General features: G+C 37.8%; 1 protein-coding gene across 5 annotated transcripts in view; it reads left to right on the forward strand.

Annotated features, from left to right (window-relative positions):
* ARHGAP15 (Rho GTPase activating protein 15) overlaps positions 1-14,360 on the forward strand; it is a 326,332-nt gene that overhangs the window by 148,991 nt on the left and 162,981 nt on the right. The window lies entirely within an intron of this gene.

The raw sequence follows: 14,360 nt of genomic DNA on the forward strand, positions 1-14,360 counted from the left end.
ATTACCTGGCTGGGGGAGTTTTCCTGGGGCCATTCACAATAGGCTTTTTAGTGAAAGAAAAACACCGAAATTCTCACTTTATATGAATTATAGATTTGAAACACACTTCACGTAGGTAGGAAATGAGAATCGCGAGAGCGCAGACAAACCTACCTAAACACAAGTCCGGGTGTTGCTACCTTCTTTGCACTGGAAAGTACTTTTTTTTTTATACTTTTTGAGCATCCTCTTCTCCAAGTCTTCATCGCAGATATCGCCCTTGTCTGAAATCATTGGGACTACTTGTGTGAGAAACGGTTGCTTGCATAATTTTAGCTCACTACGTTGTACTTAAAACGACATTGGCAGCGCAGTTGGTGCTTGCTATTCTTCGAAATGTTTCAAAGTTTACAGTGGTGCTGCTGCTGTGTTTTGCACTCGCTGCCATAAAATATCGTGTTGCTACAAAATGTTGTGGGAGCTTCATTTAAATACCATGAGCTGTGCTCTCCTGCCTGGAGTCTGGTGAAAATCAGGAATTACTTAAAATTTTGATTGAAACAAAGAGGAGTAAATTTTCAACAACTTTCTTTTTTTCCCCCCAGTTTCAAAAGCTTTGGCTAAGCATATGCTGTTTTAGGTTCGCTCTAGCTTGAGTGTAGCATCTAAACGTATCTCCAGTCTCCACTCATACTGATGCAGACATCACTAAAGATGAATCATTATTAGCACCAGGTCTATTCCCACTTCCCTGGACTTTTCCTGCGACACCACTATCACTACTAAAGAACTGCAGAGTGGCTTGTGTAGGTAGGAAATACTTATAAAGGGACTGAGATGTAAAAGGTGATTCATTTTTGACAGTGGTGATGTTGCCACGAGTGGCAAACACGTGCTTTTGGCTGCTTCTCCTCCCTAGGTGTGAAGGTATGTGCAGGTATTTGATATTTGTTCCCAAACCTAGGGCTGCTGCTATTTACCGCTCTGGGAAGGGAAAAGTGAAACAATCCTTGGATTAACCTAATTGCAACTTTCCCTACCTGTTTGCAGTAGCTTTACCGTCTCTCTGATCATCACCACCGGAGTCAATAATTTGTTTGAACAAGTTTTCCATCTCATCATTAACACACTTAAAGCCTATAATGAGCTCTGTATACATGCAAATGCATTTTTTTTTTAAGTGCTGGTGTAGATTTAAGGGCATTTTTTCCTTGTAAAATGGAAATCAGACCTTTTTCCACATAAATGCTACAGTCCTCAATAGGGGATGCATATGCAGCAACTTTTTAAGTTTATTAATTTTACAGTACTTTTGTCCTTACACACTGTATTTGCCATCTTTTAAAGAAACAAAATAACACTTTTAGACCTGTATCAAATCAAATGCCTTAGAAGATTTTCTTTAACCCCTCTCATCTTCTTACAGTAGTCACTGAATGAATGGTTTCAATTCAGAAATGAAAGGCATTTATAAACAGATTTTTTTCAACTTTATCAGGCGCTGCTCAACTCCCATTGTATTGATGTAACGATACTTCAAGATAAATAAAGAAATTCATGACTTTAACAATGTAAATAAAGAGAAAGGCAATAAGATTAAAATGGATATCATTCACGCTCTGTACGACAGCTCGGAGGACTCTAGAAGAGTAACCAGCTCAGTGAAAAATCAGAAACTGTGATTGCTATTTAACACTGCAGCTTTTCACAGTAGCTCAGCACAAAGTTATTTAGCACAGGTGTTTCTGTAAGTCTGATACATTGGGAAAATTCACAGGGTTCTCCGTCTCTCTTGCTCCGTGTCGGCTGTGAAGTTGGTCCTGTGATGCAGTAAATGGGTTTCTAGTAGGAAATAGAGCATATAGGCAAATGAGCAAGTTCAAACATAGGAACTGATCTAGATTCATTTTCTTGGTTGCTAATTTTTGTAACGCATGACAGTAGTGAGGTGAATGACCTGTCATCAAGCAAAGGCAGTGAAAAATGGGAATGAGTTATCATTCAGAGTTAAGCGTGAAACTGAGATCCTGTTCTCTCCTTCGATAAAAGCAGCTTTCCCGAATAATATGGATATCAGTGCTCTTTGTTAAGTGAGAGTTTTAATAAATATTCACCTATTTTAGTATTTCTCACTAGTTTGTTTAGATATGGTGTATTTCTGTGCTTTCAGTCTGTGTGTTTGCATTTCAATAAGAGATGAAATGGTATAATTGACTTTCTAAACACCTAAACTCTCAGCAATTTTTTTTTTTCTTTTTATTTTAATTCTCAAGTTCTGGTAGTATCTAATTTATGGCTTAATTCTTTGTAAGGTCATCTAAGTAAGTGACTTCTAGTTAATCTTAGACATTATGAGCTTGGCTGTGATAGAGAATCAGTTCATCTGTTCTCAGAAGGAAAAGAGTGAGCTATGGGGATTGTTGGCAATTGAAGACCTGGAGTTTAGCTGAAAACTAGGTATAATTTTTTACATAGTTATGTTTTTTCTCTCATTTTTTCAAGGTGATCTGTCTATGTTTTGACTAGTATAGCCAGTGGTTAAAGAAACAAAATTGTATTTCTTTTCTGATACTATGTTCTTCAAATAGGTAGATAAGGTTACTAGTTTAGGTTTGCTTCTAATAGTGAAGGAACTGATAGGTGGTGGGGATTTTTGTTGTTTTGGGTTTTTTCCCCTCTAATTCCTTGAAAAGGTATTATCTTTTCTCAGTTGAGCTAGAAGGTATAGCTTTCTTTTGCTGTTAGGATTATAAGTCATAGCTGACTTTGCTGGTGGTTCTGCAGTTAATTTACATGCAGCTCTTACTGACTGTCACTAACATATCTTTTGTTCCCTGAAATATTCGCTCTGTGAATAAATATAACTTTTCTGCTATTTTTGCTCTCACTGATTTGCTCATTTCACTCTTGTGACTGAAAACAGCGCAAGTACTCATACTCTGAAAGTTGCATATTGCTTAATGAAGTACCTTGCTGAATCAGGGCTACCGTGTTCCAGCAGATGAAAGAAAAGCACATAAGAAGCTGTACTGCCAGGTTCTGCTTTGAATGTTTTTCTTTTAATCAAATTTTAGACTTATTAGCATAGCAGATCATGGTTTTGCAAAACAAACCAAAGCTTCTAGTCTTATTCTTGAAAGCGTTGGGAAATGTTAATGTAATTGGTTCTGTTTATAGTTCAAACTCACATGTCTCTTCTCATAGACACGAGCAGTAGAGAGAATGTCAGCTCTTCCAGCTCTGGTCTAATGAGTTAGTGACCCAAATCGCTGGGACATAACTTCTCAGTTTCCTTTGTCGGCGTCAAGAATCTGATAACTTTCTTAATTATTTTAGTGGTGGGAGAACGGTGCAAGGATTAGGTCATGGGTGGGATTGTAATACAGGGTAATATAACACTTTCAGAAACCAAAGTCTGAAATTCCAATTTCCTTAAGACTTTCCATTTTGACTCATAGTGTAAAGTGTATGTTACTGATAGGATGTTGCTTTTGAGTTGTCATGTGCCATTGAGTTCAATGAGAGTGGTAGTGTAACCAGTATCTCTAAATGTGGTGGGAAGGGCAAGAAACGTGTGGGTCAGGAGTCTGTGGGGAGATGCTCTGGTAACAGCTTTCCTCTATTTGCAGTTTGTGTTGCTGGATAAGCGCAAGTCTCCTGGCACATCCACAGTGCTTGAATTAATATGCAATGATGACATCTTTGGACAAGGAGGCCATAATGCGTTTTAAAACACTCTATTTATTTCCCTGTCATGTGTACTGTACATTTATTAGTGACAAGAAGTGGAGCAACAATCACGGTGTTGCAGAGCTTCAGATAAATATGGTCTTATGCTTATGGCATGGAGGACTCAAACCCAAATACCCAGCCATTCCTGTGCCTGATAATTTTGGGTATTTTTAGCTTCTCTTATATTTAGACCCCTAAGTTCCTGAATGAGCTGTCACCCCAAACCCGCATTCGCCTATGTTGCATCATCCCAAAGCTTGCAATAGAAAAGAGTATCAGGCTTTCAGACACAGCATATTTAGAAAAGAGAGAGAGAGTCTGCCAAATTCCCCAAAACCACTTCCCAATTCCCCTCACGAATAGCAGGAAATTGCTTGTTATCAGTGGGTAATTCAACCACAAACGTTATTGATTATCCAACCTCAATCTTTACAGTCTTGATGGCCAAATATTTTGCAATCATTCTCTCTATTTAAAACTAGAAGATGTGATTTTTATTTTGGAAAAATGGAGTTTTTCAATTTTTCTGCATGCCACATCACATTGTGATGCATCCCTCCAGATTGCCCAGTGTGATAGCCAGAAGCTTGACTGACAGATGTCAAACTGTACATCATGTTCTAATACATGAGAAAAGCCTACATTATTAAAAAAATTCAGCTACTTGTGAGAACTATACATATTTTTAAAATAACATATTTATTTTTAATGTTTGGTGTTTGGTATAACCCAGTGCATACCAGAAACTCAAAGATCTAGAGAGGAGGCATGTGTTTCTTATATTTTTTTTCTAATTTCACTGTGTTTCTTAAAAACCAATACATTACAGATTCAAAGTAGGTTGCCTTGTTTGTGAGCTACACAGTCAAATATTTCAGTAGTTTTTCACCCAATTACCGCTAGCTGACTAAATTCAGAGTTCTGAGCTATGTTCTCCTTCCCTAGAAAAGCTCCCCTTAGACACCTTTTGTGAAAAGATAATTTGATATTTTGGTTATGTGATATTTTAAAATAACATTTTGAGTAACCTTCTGTTTTTACTACACTACTACGTAGAGTAGCTGCTAAATTTAAAGACCAGTGCATTTCCAGTGCTGTCAGTGCAGTTCCAGAATGTCTAAAGAAAAATCCCAGGATCCTCCAACACTTGAAAACTGGTTTGAAACTATCATGAGAATTTGGAGACATACAAAGATCCATTTTTTTCATATTACAAGAATTTATAATTTCAAAAATTAGAAGATATTATTCTTTGAATAAAACACTGTCTCCAGACTATCTATACTGTGATGCTACTTATATACAAAAATAACTTCATCCCCAAATGAAAAAAACCCACAACTGTGTAAGAAAGATTCATAGTCTGTTAGCCTTTTAGGAAATGTATTTGAAATATCCATATTCTTCTGTTCCCAGTTAAGAACCGTATGTATGGTGTTACGAGTGAAAGTTTTCTAACAAGATTGCGACTTCTTAGAAACTAGAGTCCAGATAGCTGACAAAATGTATTCATCTTTGTCCTAAGTCTCAACAGCAATATTTTTATTAAAACACTAAATAGTTTTTAAAATAAAAATATTTTTAGTTGCTGTTGGAACTAAACTGTTTAGTTGGAAACATTTGTTTTCTTAAATGGATATAACAGCCTTATTCAAAATATTTTTCATCCTGTTTAGCTTTTCCTAATATTCGCCTACAAATAAAGATGGAAAGAGGCAAACCAAAGATGTTATGGATTGTTTGCTCCCTGCATGCAAGGGAAGATAATAACCATTATATTTTCCTGCCTGCAACACTTAGGAACTTGACACAGCTGGCAGAATATATGTTCAGATCATGGACCAACTTTGATGTTTTACATTGTTATTAAACAATAGCTGGCATGGTCATGTAGCAGCAGGATATTACACTTACCGTTCAGTAGACCTGTTTTTACAGAAAGGGACCTCCTGCCTCCTTGCCCCAGGCCACAAAAACCTCTACTGCAGAGATGGTGTTTTGGATCTCTAGCAGTAGGAGGATTCTTGTGTTGTTGTATTGGCTTTTGGCAAGTTAATAAAATAATGTAAACAGCTATTTTGGAAAATGATCGCGTGTTCTACACGCTCAGTACACAGAGAGGTTTTGAGTCACCAAAAAAGAAAAAGAAAAAAGAAAATATCCAAATGAAAAGAAAATAGTAAATATAACAATGAAAAATCCCATTCAGTAGTGCTGTTTCATCTCTAAGAGATGCTTTATTCAACAGCGGGTATCAATCCCCACAAGTAACATCTGCTATCAGAGGATTTGCAGGTACACCTTTGTTCACTGCTAACTGAATTTGTGTCAGTATTATAATTCAGCAGATTTCTGCTTTTCACGCAAACCAGGATTAGCATTGACTTGGGCTGGAGGGCATTCAAGCTGCTGTTCTTCTTTTAGCTATATTTCTCTGTAAACATCTAATTGTTTCAAAAAGTGATGTACAGTATGCAAAAACCTGAATTCAATGCAAATAAGTCTGTGCAGCTCTAAAGTTAACAGGTGTTCTCATTAGTGTAAGTAGACAAGGAACGATTCTTGAATGTTTTATAAACACTTATAATCATGGCCAAATACGTTACTATAAGTATAAAGATACTTATAGGAACGTCTCTTTTTTCTTATTGTGCAATCTCAGCACTTATTAATAGGAGACATGTGTCAGTAAATGAAATACTAAAAGCCAGTACCAGCTTATGCCTGCAAATAATGTAGCTGTAAAATGCTCTGGTACTGATGAATAAATTTCTGGCTAAAATAAGAGTCAATGAAATGAAATCTTTACACATAGCACATATATATTTTATATGTATATCTTTGCTTGTACCGAAAGTAGAGCATTCATTCTCCCTTTGATACTTTTGTTTGTTACAAGGACTTACCACGTTAAGTCTCACTCACATATATCATAAAGTGTTATAACATGCATATAAAATTGGACAGGAGGACCATTCATCACTAGGTATTGTCCAGCTGGTAAAACTAAGAAAGACAGGACTTCTCTAAGAAACTGTTGCCAATATCTCTGTGTGTGGCTGTGTAATATATGGCTTCAGATTGCAAAGGCAATAACAGTAAAATAGTATCCCAAGGAGAAAAGTAGCTTGCAGTAGGTATTCATACATTGTCTTTAGCCTTCATCTGTGGACAAAATGTGCAATTGTCTATTCCCCTACTTCCTGCTATGCACAGGCACGACTCAGTTGTATCTTAAGTATTATCTCTTGCTTCTCTGCTTTGAGCTAGGTTTGGGGGTACTTCTTTCTCGCCTCCCAAGCTGGTGACTTCCATCTCCCCTGACTTTGGCCTAAAGGCTGTCAGAAGTCTCTCCATCCTGCTCCCGTGCTGAGGGCAGTGCATCCATGGAGCAGGGGACAGTATGGGGAGGAGTACGTGGGAGGCTGCACGCAGGTGTCTGACATCCAGGATGGTCATCTGCTGCCTGTCTCACATTTTCCTTTTTGCTCTTTGCCCTCTGAAGAAAAGCTCTGTGTTTGAGAGGCCAATCCAAGCAGTCCAACTGTGCCTTGCATAGGGCATAATACCAGTGTAGCAGATCAGCAGGAAATACTTCCTCCCAGTAAGTTCCTTGGATGTTTAACAGAAAGTACTTGCTCTTCCTTAACTTTCCCTTTGCTCAGCAGCATGTATTTTCTTTTCACACATCTCCAAGGGCAGCAAGAAATAATACCTGGAGTGGTGAATGAAAAAGGGAGAATAACAAGATATCCTTGAAACTGGTGAAAGTGTCCCAGTATCTCTGGCAGAGCACTGGACCTTTCCCCCTCCAGGGAGGCTCTGTGGACCTCCAGCCTGAGCTCCTCTTCAAATCCAAGGAAGAGTTCTTGTCTCTGAGGGCCTAATCAGCTTTAATCATGACCTCCCATTTGTTCAATATCTTCCTTAAAAGCGATATAAATCAGTTCTTCTGCAAGTGAGATTCTTCACAGCCAGGAAGGAAAGGAAAAGATTTGACTTATAATGCAAAGAGAAGACCTGATTCTCTCCTTGCTAGTATTAATGTAATTCAGTTGAGACTGGTATGTACTATGAGTTCATTGCACAGCAGAAGGGAAGCATTAGGCTCAAAGATTTTTTTTTTTCTTCTTCTTCTTAACAGTCTCAGAATTCATTATTTTATTACTAAATTATGTTGAAGTACTCAGTCCTAGGAATTTACCAGGAAAAAAATTATCTTTTCGTCACTAGTACAATACAGTTTCATTTAAAAATTTGTTCTTTCTTGGATGTTTGATCCCAGACTTCAGACTGTCAAATCCACTTCAGAGCCATTGATGTGTATACCCCAAACACTAGGTTAATTTCTCTAAAAAGCAGCTTATTTTATATGAGCAGGTTGCTTTGATATGATGACCCCGTGGAGGTTCCCAGAGAATGGATGTGCAAATCAGTCATGCCACAGGGTAACACAACTGAAGACATCTTATAAACATCTGGCAGCAATTGGTCTTACAATTGTTAATATTGCAGAAGTTGTGAAAACACAGGATCTGTTTGTTGCCTCTTTGCAATGCTTGGTTTTCACAATAATTTTTACAGAGTCAGAAGAAACGGGGTAATTATAACATAAGGTTCAACATCTTTAGATATGTAGAACATTTTCTGTTGCTTAAAACAAATATTCCCAAAGAAAGTATAAAACATTTTTCTGACTTGCAAAGTTTTTGCAGTCTATCATTTAAATTACTTAAATAAAGGGAGCTTTACTACTCCCAAAAGCTGAGAATATAACACCCGCCATGCATATTAGCTTGATCTTTTTGACAGACCAGAAAAGTGTTTGTGTGTGCCAATTAAAACAAAAATGTATCCCCAGTGGCTTGTTCCTCACACAACTTCTGAAGACTGCTATCATTGTATGCTGGGGTAACCCTGGATAAGGCGGCTATCCAAAGTAAACAAACTTTTCAAAACTTTCATGACAGATGGGGGTTACAAATGCATTTTAATAAGAGAGTTGCCAAAGCAACTTTTTTGCAATCAGCATATATTTACTTAACATCTAGCAACATTGGGAACACAAGGCAGATACTTTCTCACAAAATTTTTTAACAAATATCATTTTTTTTGAAAGATTGGTTGAAGACCTTTTCTTTCAAGCTGATATTTCCCCATCACTTCAATGTTAACTTTGCTCGACATCCAAAGGACTGCTAGATTGGTAAAGCCAGACTGTAATATGAGACAGACAATCTGCTTGATAATGAAATTTCTTTGGTAGTCATAAACAACTTAGAGTCCTTTAAGTAATTTAACTATCAGCATAACCATGACTACCTCTGTTTGATAGGCTGAATCATATAATGGATATGTGATGCAGTATGAATATAATGCAGCTCAATACTGATCCTTTTGTTTTCTTTTATTTGCATTTCTTGAATATTAGCTCACTACGGTACAGCACAGAGAGATATTTTATTTATCCTTTCTGCTGTTCACTCATTCAGCATAAACATGGCCAAGAGACTGGATTATCTGTGAGAAAGAATTTAAGATCAACTTCCAGAAATTCAGTTAGACTTTTGACATGTTTTTAAAAACTTACATATCTCTGTCCCTGTTTAATTCAATTCCAGTTAATTAAACCACTGAGGAGCATAGTGTCTCCCAACTTTAATTAATTCTTCTTCTGCTGTGGGTGTGGACACATGAATATCTATGTTTTATGTGTTTATTCTCAAGTTATATTATATTCTAATGATTTTTTTTTTAAAGAATATTTAGAGAGAGAATATTCCTAGTCTTCTGTCTTTTTTTTTTTTTTTTCCTTTCTCCTTGACTCTCTTCCCACCTTTCCCGTCCCAGCCCTGGTGGCTATCATGCAGATGGAGAGTGGTGTGTCCTGTGTTACATGGGCTCGTGGCTAGATCCCATCCTGCAAAACTATCTCAGGAAAATAGAGGGAAAATCCTAAATTCCTCTTCATTATGGGGAATCAGGATGCTTAACATGATCTGAAAAAAAACACCTTGTGAGAGAGCAAGGTGAGATGAAGGGAGCAGTGGGAAGGGGGAAGAGTGTTAGCTTTTGAGCTAGAAATGCTCCAGCAACTCACATTTCTTTTCTTCCTACACATATCAAGGGCAGCAATCCCAATGCACAGTGCAACAAGAGGAACACATTTTATTGAATTTCTGCACGCAGAGGTATCTGTCAATCCAAGTTTAAATCACTTAGTGTTCACCACAAGCTGTAGGAGTCCCAGGTGACATCAAAATTTAGGTTTTCTGCACTGGATTCTGCACTGGATCAGTGTCTGATGGGGTTTCCACAGTCCAGAAGTGTCCAATAATCCAACACTGAACCATTGGGGTAGGTCATCTGAAGCTTCACCCCAAGAGTCGAGCATTTTTTCTGGCTGTCCCACGCTCAGAAGGAGTTGAACAATAGCTTGTTTCAGCATTTGGCTGAAATAAGAACTGTGTGGTGGTTTCTTGGTGGCCATACGTGAGCTATTCGTGAGCCATAGGCTTTCCGAGCCGATTGCTCTTTTCCCTTTTGCTGCAGGGTACAGACTGTGAAGGTTTTTTTGCTTCATTTTTCCTTCCCCATAGGATTCTTCACTTCCTGTGCTAAAGTTTGTTCTTGGCATTGTCTGAAAATAGTTCATCACTGCAAATAATAGTTATAGCCACCAGAGATGCATAAGTACACTTTGAAGTGAGTGAATCAATAATACAGTTTTGTATTTTTGTTTTGCTGTGTGAATTTATTGCCCTTTTCCATATCTCCATAGAGTGTCTATCAGTAGGATTGCTAAAATTGCCTCCATCCCTGTTCTGCAGCTAAAATAAATGTAAGAAATGAATATGTCTGTAGAAATGTATATTGGTAAAGAGCTAGAGGGATACCATGAAGGAGAATTTTTTTTCACAGCCAAAGTTTGGAGGGAGACTATGGACAGAAGACCCTGGGCTTATCCCATGGCACTTTCCTGGCTTTTATCTCCTGTTTTCCACTGGTGTAGGTATATCATGAAAGGGAAGAATCTTAGAGACATGTTCTAAAAGGTGATCCAGGTGATCTGTAAAGGTTTGGAAGCACAGAACACAGCCATGCATGGCACAATAGCACGTCCTAGAGCACAACATAGCATGGGAAAAATATATGATTTGTAGGATTTTTAAGAACTGCTGATCCTGGGTAGAATCCAAGGTATACTTATGTATTATAAAATGATAATGGTATTAATTAGATCCAGCTTCCCGTATTTCCTGGAGCTATATAGGTATCTTTTTGTTTAATAACTTAAGATCTTGTTGAATACAACCTTGGTATGTTATTATGGTGACATGCAAAAGAAGATCACCCCTCCATTTGCAGCTTTGTAAGCTGACAAGAGAAATCCTTAATATACCATAAATAGAATATCATAAAAAGTGTTTCACACCTGCCCCCGCTCCCCTTCCCACACTTTGTTGGCCGCCCAACAGTGTATTGAAGTTAACACACATTTACCTGCGGTGAGACGATATTTTCAGAGGATCAATGCTTAACAGCAGGACTGTACTACAGTTCATTGCAGAACTACCATGTGAGTGGATTCAGCCTCTGAAGTGTTTTTTCCAAGGTACTATAACAAGAAAGGGAGAATCCAGGCATCCTGGCTCTTCGATAAGCAACCTGAAGGGCACACCCTTTGCAAGTAAGAGGGTTAACGTCAGTTGTCATTCCTTGTGGGTATTTATTGCTGACAGCAGCATCATAATTCTGCCTGGTAAGGTAATGCTAATTCCAGACTGTAGCTTTTACAAAAATGGCAAAGAGAGAGGGATTTCATGAAATATTTAAATAAGTGAAGTACCTGGCACAATGGAGACTGGCAGCTCTATGTAGAGCACTTCATTTTCTTTTCTTTACTTTTTCTTTTTTTTTTTTTTTTTCCCAGATCTGTCTTTCATTTGTTTCTTCGGTCCCTCTGTTTATTTCGGCAGTGCCTGGTACAGGGATGGTGTGTTAGCATGCCTTAATATTGGACAATTTATGCTTGTTGTTACTTATACATCATTTAGGGCTGTGATCATAAATTGTTCAATCACAAGGTTTAGTCAAAGCTAGCATTCTTTACTGATGTCTTTTCCCAAGGGTGTTGAAAATTCGATTGTTCAAAGTGCAAATATGGTTTAGCAATCCCTTCCAAGAACCATTTATCAGAAATCCTAAGGAGGTAATATATAAAAGTGGGATAGGAAACCTGCACATTAAATGGGATTTACCAGCCAAAGCCTTTGGAACTGCTTGCCTGTGAATGACTGGAATGGAGCAGAACAAAGTCAATTACTGACTGTAATTAAGGAGTGGATGCATTTAAACTGTAGAGAGCAGTAGCAGTCTTCTTGAAACTGTCTAGTTACTCTGAAGATTAGTCTAAGGAAAGAAAGAAAAGGACTTGAACTATATCTTACAGAAAGTATATTTTAAATGAATTCTATTCCCTCCATTCTATGATCTGTTTTTACAGATTTGCTCATAAAACACTGATAATATATGATTATCAAAATAACACATTCAGACAAAGAAACTTTCAACATGTATTTTGCTTTGGTCTTGTTAGCAATGGAGTATCTCTTTTGCATATCATACAGTGCAAATGTTTATGCAGTGCTGAATACTTGTATTTTAATAAAGCTTGAATTTACTGAACGGAAGACTGAACTATGTTGTGTCCTTTTTAAGCCTTCAAAATACAGTAAATCTAATTATATATGTTGCTCTTACTTTGAAAATGTTATTCCATTTTATAATTTTAATAATCATTTGTTTATACTGGGAGAGAGGCATTAGATTGAATTGTTGCCTGTGTTTAGTCTAATTCATATCTGCATGTATACATTAATAAATTGTGATATAATACATTTTGAACCCAAACCTTACCATGTGAGATGGGAACAGAACTAGAGGTCAGCTCTTTCAACTGCTCACCTTAAGTTGGATTTTGAATTTTTTTTTTCTTTTGATAAAGGGAATGGTGAGTGTGTGAGTAGTGCTTAACATTATGGCTGTGGACTAATAAGGGAATTAAAATCTCCCCGATAAATAAGTCTCCCATGTGCACGGGGAACAATGGGTGGCTGGAGGTCTGCTCCTGACGGGTGCGGACAGGACGGGATGAACATCTGCAGCCGGGCAGCCTCCGAGCCCGCGCCGGGGGACTATTCCCACATTCTCCGCAGCGCTCTCACAGGATGTCTCCGCTGGAGCTGCGCTGACAGGATTTTCCTTAATGCTGATGACTTTGGAAACCTTCCTTACAGGCATTTCCTCAATAAAGGGAGGGTTATAGAACAATTAATAAAACATTAAGTTGTTTTGTCTTTTTTTTTTTTTTTTTTTTTCCTGGTAGTATTTCAGTTTTAAAAAAGATGCGGGGAGTACCCAGGCTGGTGGGGATCTGTTGTTTCTTTTCTGCTTTAGGAAAAACTCTTGACATGGGGCAGAAGCAGTAGCACTTCAGGTTGATGGATTTACATAAATAGGCTGTGCCAGGTCTTAACAGCTTTGCTCTGCTTTTCCTCACACTTTGGTCAGAAAGGAATCCCTTTTGTCCGCTATGTTCAGCCAGTCACTGAAAAATACCTGAAAAGGTTCTGGTCTTGAATAATACCATGTCCCCGTGAGCATCTCAATGTGCAGACTAAACCTGCATCCCCAAGTGTTCATTTCCCACCTGTGGTTGCTACCGCGTTTCACACAAGCAACTCTTAACAACAAAAAACAAGAGAAAAACTTTGGTTTCAGAGCTGACAGGAACTGAGCTGGTTTGGAGTGTGGGCAGGATGAGCTCCTGCCCCTTGCAAAACATGGTGGGGATGTAACGCTCCATTCACTTGCCTGCAAACACGCAGAACTGATGTGTCTTGGATAATGCTCCAGAACCACATGCACCAGGGCTCTGCTGAACCATCCTGGGGCAAAGCACTGCACAGCTCTGTGCCTCAGTTTTGCCATCTGTAAAATGGTCGTTTTGACTTGTTGTGTAAAATACCTGAAGATCTGTTCTGGTGAAAAGATATATATACATATGTAAAAAAAAAAGTGATGTATCATTATTATCACGGTGGTTTACAGAAGTTCAGACCAACAGAATATGCATGCATATTTCCACCGAATATTGTTAGGCAGTGAAACAGCATTATCAGGGGATTGAATATTCTTTTGATAAATATTCCCAGTGAGTGGGTCAAAAATGTAAATCGACTTCTATTCAGACAAACTGGGGATTTTTTTTTTATGATAAATGGGCTCCTAATTACTCTGCTACAGACATCTTTGATGGTAATTTTTTTTTTAATGTGAAAAAGAGTGACATTATTAATTTTACCAATATGCTGGGAAGTGGACTCTGGAATCACAGGTATATAAAAAATGTGTAAAGTCAAGAATGGAGGTACCAGATATAAGCATAATAATACCAAAATAGAAATAGAAACTGAAAATAACAGGAATTAATTCTCATATGGCATTCATTTCTTTTCAGGGTGCTTTGATTTACATTTGAACTGTGTCTTGTAACATGGAGTTTCCTGGTTTTTGTTAAGTTTTGTCACATTCCCGTTATTTTTGCACTATTTGTGTTCGGTGGTTGCATTGCTGAGACAATATCT

Source organism: Strix uralensis, chromosome 6 (genome assembly GCF_047716275.1).
Source record: "Strix uralensis isolate ZFMK-TIS-50842 chromosome 6, bStrUra1, whole genome shotgun sequence".
NCBI classification, from domain to species: Eukaryota; Metazoa; Chordata; class Aves; order Strigiformes; family Strigidae; genus Strix; species Strix uralensis.